We start from the raw sequence: 10,407 nt of genomic DNA, 5'->3' as shown, positions 1-10,407 counted from the left end.
TAAACACTCATAGGTGAAATGAAAATGTATGTTGCGTCATACAATAATCATATTGTCAAGCATTTTTGAGACGACCTTCTACCAGCAATTTCAAGAAAATGAAGCAATAAATTCTTCGTATATCTAGCGTAGCATAAATAAGACCCTATGTTTTCGAAGTTCTAGAAGAAAATTTTCAAAATATTGTTCCACGGTAAAGTTGGAGTGGTGGGAAACTTAGTTTTAAATTCCTCGAATGATGTGATCCATTGCCTAAAAAGCGAACCGAATGTTCCATTGAAACTGTTAAATTATTAATTCCATTCCTGAGATTCTCTCCTCTGCGCATTTACCTCGTTACTTTGGCGAAATAAACATATCCTAGAATTATGCAATTACACCATCCGACTCGCATGATATTAATGCAAATCCTCAGCCGAGGCAGTTGCGATGGTGATGCTGTGCGGAGTAGAGAAAATTACTGTTTGACTCCACATTCCACAAGTCCTTCATATAGGTATATAGGGTAACTGTACCAATTATGGCACTATTTATCTCATATACACCATTAGATATCTATAGGCCACTACCCAAGCAACACATAAGTTCTATAACAGTTTATATAATTATGTGTTACATAACGGTACATTTTTTAAGTAGTGCCCTAACTGGTACACCTCCCCTAATCTCGCTGGCAACATAAAAGCAGCAACAGCGAAGCTGCCAGGAGTATTACCCGTGCGCTTGTCTCATGTTGGTAATCCTTTCGCTCGAAATGAAGTTCCTAAACCCCAAAACCAATCTCAACAGTGTGTTTCGGATTTACTCGCAGACCAACAGCACACAGCAGTAACAAACAGCACAAACACCAAAACACTGGCATTTCGTATGTAAATTATTCCAGATTTGTCATAATCTCCGAGTTTAGGCCTATCGATTCTCTCCGTGGCTGCTGCTGCTGCTGCTGCTGTCGGTCTATATTTTTATGAAATTCCAATCCAGAAAATTGAGTTGTACCCATTCGATGGGGTCCCCAATGCGAAGGAATCCGATTGCCTGGATGTGGAAATGGAATTGAGTCGCCACCATCTCCTAGGCAGCTAGTTTGCAGCAGGACGAAATATTTCCGTTTTTCCAAATTCCAATTTCCATCGGCGCTGTGATTTGGGTTGAGACCAAAGCCAAAAGCGATGGTTTTTGGGAGTGTCGATCGGAATTTGATACATTCCATCGCCGGGCGTTGAGCAAGCATTCTACATGTGGCTTTGCGTTTTTGCGTCTCGAATCCGAAGCTCACCGCAAAAATAAGGGTAGAAGGAGAGAAAAAATCCCAAAGCCCAAGAACACCCGGCAAGGGATAATGCCAGAGCGGAGGCAGTTTAATTAAATTGAATTGATTTTAAGTAATAGGATAAAATAGAGGGATTACCGGGACACTTTATGGTTGCACCCGGAAATGTAGCCTTATTCGCGCGTGTTGGGTGCCATTTTCTATCGGTGTAAGCTTATGGATTTGGAGCTGGCAAAAAAAAATGAAGGTACGAAGGGAAAAGTGGGCTGATTACACTCGGTGGTAAGGCACAAAGTGTCATAAAGAGTAGCTTTATCCTAGCTGTATGCGAGAGATATGGATGATTTTGGTAGTGGCGGGTTTAAGGATGTGTTTATGATGTTATTACGTAGAAGATTTGCATTTTTTAGAGCAGGATTTAGATTCAACGAGCAGCGAATACTATGACGCAAACGGCAATCCATGAGGATAGCATTTTTCCAAATAAACCAGTATTGAAAGCCTTGTTGCGAAAGCAACTTGTCATGATGAGTACATCATTCATGTTCCGATAGTTGCTTATCCTCTCTTACGAGCGTCCGTGTCTGCATCTACAGCAACCCATTCCAGGGAGGAGCATGGGCTGTGATTTTATTAGCTTGATAACAACAGCACTTCTAATCCAAACCTGAACTCCCACCCGGATGGAAGACACAGACGTAGAAAAGAGACCTCATTGCATTAATGTACATACGTCAGGAATAAATCAAACCAATCTGTGCACTCCAACTTCGCCTCATCATCGGACAGCTTAGTCGTGTACGTGTGGCATCATCGTTCCGTGCACTGAACTGTTCTGATGGCATCCAAACGTAGGTAGGGATACTGTACGAACGTGAATGTACATGAGATTTATTCAAGCAATAAATCAACATCGTTTTATTCATAACAACTGACCTGATGAAACTGGTTTCAATAATTTATTATCATATTTGCTACGAGAGGCACACAGGGGCAGAGTGATGCTAACGTCCTTGCACTAACAATAATGCCAACTACTCTGCAGGAGAACTTTGAGCATACAATTCATTCGAATTCAGTGTTCATGCTGTCGCAAATCTTCGCTCCCGTAGGCTAAATTACATAATTGTCGAGGATTTTCCGCAATTGCTGAAACAGCGAGCCCTCGGGGAGGTACGTTATCTTTAAAAATATGCGCCCTACGAGTGTAGCGTAAAGTGGGCTCGCCTCACTCACCACACCATACACGTACATAGTTGACGCCCACTCTAGGAAAAATAATAATAATTACAGTAACGATAATTGAAGCGATTAATTAGAGAGCACGTACAGCAGCTTTGCACACGAATACAGTCGTCATGTCGTCGCAGCAGTACGGACGTGTCGAAAGGACATGTTTTGCAATAGTCCCCATTCCACACCCACCCCTGGATTGCATCGAGCCCGAGCAGAACTAATCTGTTAGCTTCGCCATAGTTATTCACGCCATTAGTCGCACGGTGCGCTATCGCTTGTCACCTGCCGTCATATCATCTTGCTCGACAAACTTGTCGTCACATACACGGGATCATTTTTCGGATTTGTACCGCGTGTTTTGCGGCCGTCGCTTCTTCATTAGTCAAGTTCAAATATTTGCCGTTTTCCAGCATAATCTGCTTATGGCGATATGGCGAATGAAGGCACACTGTTTCCAAGTGCTGTATCAATTTTCTTCAATTATTGTCGTCGTTTGCCGTTCCACATTCATCGCAATTGGGGGATTGTCATTCTTTACGATTATTGATACGGTTATGGGCCGCCATTTGGCTGTTCATTCAATCCATTATTGCGCTTTTATATGAGCGCTGGCGTACTGTTTTCTATGGGCTTTTATGCCACCCACAGGCTTTAATGGTTTGGTGGGCTTCCATGATAAATTGATTGCCGCAGTTAACAATTAAGCGGGCATTGCATTGGATGATAAACAGAAAAAAATAATTCTGGCGCGTCTGGCAGGAAATTTTCCAAATTAATCCGCACAGTGTTTGGTTCTTAATAGATTTTGATGAGTAGCTAAAGGACAAGGTAGATAAAATCAATAAATGGCCGTTGTCATAGCTGAGTTGCCTTGTACAATCAGCCATGATAGCGGCCATTTGTGGATGCTATCAATCTTGTTCTTAAGGGAACGTCATCAATTTGTGGAAATTCAAAAGCAGTTTTTTTTTCGCCTAAAACCAAAAATCTGTTAAAGAAAATGTGTTTCGGTAGGCAAGTAGAATACAACAAAGATATTTTCTTGAACGTAATTTACGTAACTGCTTTTGAATTTTTGAAAATGAATGACGCCTCCTTTCACCTTAAGTGGAATAGTTTGCATGAATTCCATGAATTATTAAACTTGTACATGATGAATTGATACGAGTTCACTCAGTGATAGGTACCAACCATAACGATAAAAACCATAACTAACATTCAAGATGGTGCTCCGCTCAGTCAGCTACGGCTAAGACGGATAATCACAGGTGGGCTGGAACACACGATCCGCTAGTATTGGTAAGTTTTTTGCCGTTAATGTTGATGTAAAGTTCATTATTTTGCCATACACAGTGCCAAACCAAAAGAGTTTACGGATGATTTGGTCAGATTTGGATCTGTTTTGGATTTGGATTTGGATTTCCTACGCAAGTGACGTGAATTTTGCGAATAAACACGAGGATTATAGTTAGGATTATAGCCAAACTTGTCATGTACAATCGTCATAGTTCATTTTAGTAAACAAACTAACACTTCTTCCTTCTGAGGCACCTTTGATTATCCGCCTTGAGGAATTATTCGGGTTGTAAATGTTCTCGACTCCCTGGTAAATATACTACATGAACATAAGGTATTGTTTTTTTGAAATTCACTCGAATAATATTTGCTATCTTTTGTTGCAAATGAAGCGAACATATCAACTTAGTAATGTTAAGGGGCCTGGGACAAAACCCACGATTTTCTGATCAGAAAACAAAAACAAACCACCATAAGGCTACCGAACCCCTTACATAACAACAAACCATGATAAACGACGATCGTGACAATTGCTATTCAAACGGAATGTTGTTCTCGTATTTGTAATTTTGTATCGTGTAATTTTGATCATCAAATTGCGATTCAAATCGTATTTTTGGAGATAAATTTGTTCAAAGATTTGGAAAACCCCCCAGCCGTCCAATAGTGTTTTTTTCACAGCCGTATCGAGCAATCAATATATTTTACAGAGAAACCCAATTTTGTCACGCTGCTTCGATCCAGTTCAATCACTATCGATAAGCTATGTTCATATATAAAAAAGAAGTCTATAATAGAATGGAGCCAGGTATTTAACTCACGACCCTCTGCTCACTAAGTAAACGATCGCCATTTGGTCTATTGGACTATTATTTGAGAAAACTCTTCTACATTATATGTGAATTCTGGGTTCTCTAGATCACCGTACATCTGCCTTTACGGAATTCGAACTGCGTCTTCGACAATCCGTGTTCATTCTCCGTACATCTCGTCATCCTGTTGAGAATTATCATCTCCAAGAGGTTTCCGGCAGGTATACTAGCCTATACAATGCTGGCTCCTCCAGTGGCTTTTCTGGCTTCGGCAGCAACACTAACTTCTGTGGAAAAGGCAATCGCCCAGATATTGCTGCAGCACCATTCTGAACATTTCCGGGGACGCCTGGATGGCCGCTTTCAACTGTTGGGGATTCCGACCGGGACAATCTCTCCGAATTCAGCAAGCCCGGAAATCCAGGAACAACCAATATCATAGAAGCAGACAGAATGTTCGATGGAATAATTGATTGGGCAGAAGCATCGTCCTTTTTTTCCCTTGATTTGTTTTCCGTCGATCTTGTTTTTCGTACTGAGTACCAATGCTACCGACGCCAGGGAGGCAGCTCCCACATCTGAACCCTACCTGTCGACCCATCAACTCATGGACCGGGGACCAACGGTTTTACATCCCTTGCTTTATAGCGACTGTAACATGGTCACGGTAGTCTAGTCGCATAGGAGTATTGAGCGAAAACCCAAAACTTGATAACTTCAATAAAATATAACTCAAAAACGAAAAAAAGTCATCGCTGATTTTTTTTATGTGTTGTATAAAAAAGCCTACATTTTCAAGGAAAAATATAAAAACATATTGCGCCCTCTGTCTCTTTCAGCCTGGTGATTCAAAAGTTATGGACCACCTCAAGATGGGAATGGTCAGCCTAATGACAAAATAAAACAATACGGGTCTAATATTTTGCGCTAAGGAACCAAACAACCTACTTTAACTAAATTCCACTATATCGGTTTTGTTATGGAATGGCTGCATATAAATATTTATCAGAAACCGGATTTTAAAATGGACGCAATCATCAATTAAAAAATTCTTGTCAGACAAGGAACTTTAAGGGGAATTTTGACTTCTTTTTGATTTAACATTCTTCGGGGCACTCTTCCAGTAAATCGAGGTATAAAATTCATGGCCAGGAATTTGATCAAATAGACCGGGATATTCGTTTCGAGCGTATTCGACCAAATATTTCAAAGATGCTTAATGTGTTTTGTAATTTCATAATAGTCATTGTGATGCCGAGTATGTACGTCCAATGTAGCGAAGTCCGTACAATGGAATGACGAGTGGCCCATTGGATGGTAGCTATATTCTCCCCATAGAGAGTGACGACACTCACACTAGTATAATGCGTGCAGTATATATAAAGACTCAGATTATAAATCACCACATCCCCTTTCCTTTCTAAGACTGTTAGTAAATGTTTGGTGTTTAGAAACATATGGTTTATTGTCAAATTTGTCTTACCTTCCTCGTAAGGCTCACCAACTTAACTTACATCATGTATACATTACCTAAGGGTTGTATCGAGTTGGTAGTTTGCGAACACGGTTAGAGTAACGACGTTTTTCGATGTCAGGGGTCGGCAGGGGAACGGCCTGTTGATCAGTTTCTTCATCAGTGTCATTCTTATCAGAATGACCAGAGAACTTCTTCAAATGAGTTACGTTTCTCTCGTAGCATTTACCACTATCCATGGAACGAACTCTTACCTTTGAACCATTACGCTCTTCAACTACGAATTTCTCTGCAAGGAAGTTGGTAGACAGCTTGTTCGTCGGGTGGAGATTTTTCATGAGAACCAAATCGCCTTTGCCGATATTATTGATTCTTGCTTTTCTTTTAGCATCTTCTCCTTCCTTTCCTTTCATTTTGTGAACTGCATCCTTGTCCGAATGTTCAGATGACGAAATGGCAGTGCTTAGATCATCTGCGTCTGGAAATTTTAATCTCAACTTCCGGTTTTGTAGAAGCTCACTTGGAGCTTTGCCCGTTGTTGAATGTGATGTGTTATTGTACATTTCTAGGTATTGACTCATTTCAGCTTTCCAGTCTCCGTATAGGGCATTTGCTATTTTTAAGCGTTTCAATAGAGACCGATTTTGTCGCTCCACTTCGCCATTGGCCTGTGGCCAGTATGGCGAGGTATGGTTTAAATGAATTCTCTTTGTAGAACAAAAATCCTCAAACTCAGTAGACACAAACTGTTTTGCGTTGTCGAGCGTTATAGTGCGAGGTACTCCCCAAGTGCTAAATATTCTGGCCAGCCGTTTGATGGTTTCTTTAGCAGTGATGCTAGACATAATCTCCAAACATAAGTATCTGCTGTAGTAGTCAATAACCACTAAAATATGCTCACCAGAGGGTAGGGGTCCCAAGAAATCGATAGCGATATCCACCCATGGCTTGTCAGGCAACGATCGTCGTTGCATTGGTTCTGGTGGGTCCGAAACTTGCACCAAGCGACATCCCTCACAGCTATCGCAAGTTTTTGCAGCTTCCTGATCCATTTTTGGCCACCAGCAACGATCCCTTAGTCTTCTTTTCATTATCGTTTGACCTGGGTGGCCCTCATGTGCTAATACAAGCATTCTGTTGCGCAAAGAGGAAGGAATCACCAACTTTGATCCTCGCATAATTAGTCCGTTCACGAATGAGAGTTCATGGCGAAATGCTGCATACGGCTTCACCAGTTCTGATGCCCAATTGTCATCCATGACTGCTCTTTTAACCGCTTGCAGTTCTTCGTCCTTTGCACTTGCTTCTACAACTTCCGCAATATCCATAGCAGCCGTCTCTTGAATAGTCCGTATGAAAATTTCCGTGTCTTCATCAAAATCCCCATTCGTCGAGTCATCCAAAAGCGTAGCCAATGTTGAAGCTACCATACGACGAATGTAAATCTCTGACTCTTCCAGCCAATTATCTTCAACGTGAGATGATAGTCGTGACAGCGAATCTGCAATGTTCGACGAGCCTTTCCTGTAGACGACAGTAAAGTTGAACGACTGCAACCGCAGCATCCATCGTTCTATTCTTGCAGTTGGACGAGATTTTACTGTGAATAGAACTTCCAATGGACGGTGATCTGTCTCCAGAGTAAATGAAATTCCGAGTAGATAAACTTTAAACCTCTCTACAGCCCATACTATTCCCAGAGCTTCTTTCTCAATAGGTGGATAGCGTTGTTCAGTCATTGAGAGACTTCGAGAAGCATAGCTTATCACGCGAGGCTTGCTATTCTTCACCTGTATCAAATTTCAAAATTCGAGGATAAAAATCCTTTTACTGAAGTAATAATAATAATTAAATAAAAATACCTGTATCAATACTGCTCCAAGACCAACACCCGATGCATCAGTAACAAGAATTGTCTGGTCCTTAGGGTCATAATACCCCAAATTTTGCAAATTTCCCATGTTTTGCTTTATTGCGTCAAACGAACGTTGGTGAAGAGAATTCCATTCGAACGGTGTCGAATTCTTGAGCAATTCTCTTAGAGGATGGTTTTCCGTTGCCAGGTTTGGGATGAAGTGGGAAACGTAAATAACGAGTCCAAGAAAACTTCTCAATTCTTCTTTACTCCGTGGTGCTCGACATTGAAGAATAGACCGAACTTTGGAATCGGTTGGAAGAACGCCTTTTTCTGAGAGCTTGTGTCCAAGAAATGTAATTTCTTTTTTGCTTGAACCTACATTTCTGCATGTTGAGCAACATCCCATGTTCTTTCAGGACTGAAAGAGTTTTCCTTACAGCGTCGTCGTGGTCTTCTTCGGAGGTTCCCCAGATCAGAATGTCATCAATGAAGACAACTGTATTCGGGCAGTTCGACAATATGCTTTCCATTAAATTTTGAAAGAATTCTGGAGCATAGTTGACTCCAAATAGTAGTCTTGTATATCGGTAAAGTCCCCAATTAGTCACAAACGTTGTTATCTCTCGACTTTCTTCTGCCAGCTCGACTTGATGGAATGCTTGCTTGATATCTAACGTAGTGAAAATGGTGGCACCATTGAACTTTGGAAGGATATTTTCGAACACCGGGAGCGGATGATTTAGTCGCTGAATTGCTTGATTGGCGCGTCTCATGTCAACGCATAGACGTAATTCCCCATTGTCTTTGAGAATGGGAACCAGTGGTGACACCCAAGATGACGGTTTCGTTACACGTTCGATTATACCCATCGCTAGTAGTTCATCCAGTTTGCTTTTTACTTGGTCCAGTAGGGGAATTGGACAACGTCTTAGAGGCTGAATAACTGGTGTCACATGTCGATTAATAGGCAGGATTAGTTGAAAATCTCTGATTTTAGGGAATAATTCTACCGGTTTTACTTGGTTAACGTCATCTTTAAAGGAACTAGGTAGACCAACACGCAAAAGACCAAGTTCTCGAGCTGTTATCTTACCCAGCAACGCTTGTTGGCCTCCCTGAATCACATAGAAGGTTGTATTGGTGGAAATGGTTTTATTTCCATCACGTACTTCGATAACTGCATCAAAGACAGTTAACAGGTCCAAAGGTACTCTGCCATAGGCCAAGAACTTTTTGGAACTATCAAACCTTTCAGAATAATAGTTAGCCTTACTTAGCTTCATGAGCTCCCATGTTCTGTCGTCTATCAAATTGAACGTAGATCCAGAATCAATAAGCATTTCTATGCTGACTCCTCCGACGCGACATTTCAGGAGTTCATCATTTTCGTTGTCAATTTTGTAAACGGAAAATTCTTCTGGTTCACCTGTTTCATCTGCCAGCTCTACATTCATAACGCTCTTAAATCGTTTGCTCTGAGCCGCCTGCCCAGAATGCATGGGCGAAAATCTTCGCTTATGTGTCTCTGATGACTATACAATATAAAATATTTAAGGAAATTACAATAAATCATTAGGATCTAACTCTACAAAACTGAATAGTATTCTTACATTCCTCGCATTCTGTTTGCACATCGATTGAAAGTGACCTACATTTCCACATCGATGACACTTCCTGTCAATGGCAGGACACTTCTTTGGTGTCACATGCCTGAACCGTCCACAACGATAACACCTATCTTTATATGCGGGTAGCCCGGAGTCTTCTGGCTTCCGTACAAACAAACGATTGATTTCTGCCGGATGGTTGAACTTAGGTTTCATTTGATCAGCTTGGTAGATGACAGACTGATAAGCATTGACGATTTTTGAACAGACGTCCAAAGTTAAATTGTCTTTTTCCAGCAACTTACGACGCAATTCATCAGAAGCATTTTGAATAATTTTATCAATTATGGCTGTTTGACGACATTCATGCTCCGTTTTGCCAAACGAGCATTTCTCTGCTTTTTGCTGTACTCTGAGCAGAAACTTCTCTATGGGCTCATCCTTTTCTGGTTTCATAGTCCAGAATTGGAACCGCTCAAAACTATCATGGTGCTTTGGTGCGAAATGCTCTGAAAGCTTATCTTTAGCTGTCACATACGGGTCACTTCCATCCAAGCCATCAACGTCTGCTCCAGGAATTCCATAAAACACTGACTGAAGCTCAATGCCACCCATGGCCAGCATTTGAGCCTTACGACTGTGGCCATCCAAAATGTTTGTGGCCGTCATGACATTTTCAAACCACCTTATCCATGATGTCCAAGCACTCCTCACTTCAGTTGCCGGTAAGTGGGAGTACTTAAACTGTGGTAAATTATATGACGCTGGGCTGAAGAAAGACATTGTCTGAATAATCGGTTCGTCGTTTTCCATGATGGCCTAGTACAAAAAAATTATTTATTTATTTATTGTTC

The sequence above is a fragment of the Ochlerotatus camptorhynchus genome, unplaced genomic scaffold, assembly GCF_037179485.1.
Source record: "Ochlerotatus camptorhynchus isolate MF236.1 unplaced genomic scaffold, CSIRO-AGI_Acam_v1.1 ptg000358l, whole genome shotgun sequence".
In the NCBI taxonomy this organism is placed as follows: domain Eukaryota; kingdom Metazoa; phylum Arthropoda; class Insecta; order Diptera; family Culicidae; genus Ochlerotatus; species Ochlerotatus camptorhynchus.
This window is presented reverse-complemented; position numbering follows the sequence as displayed.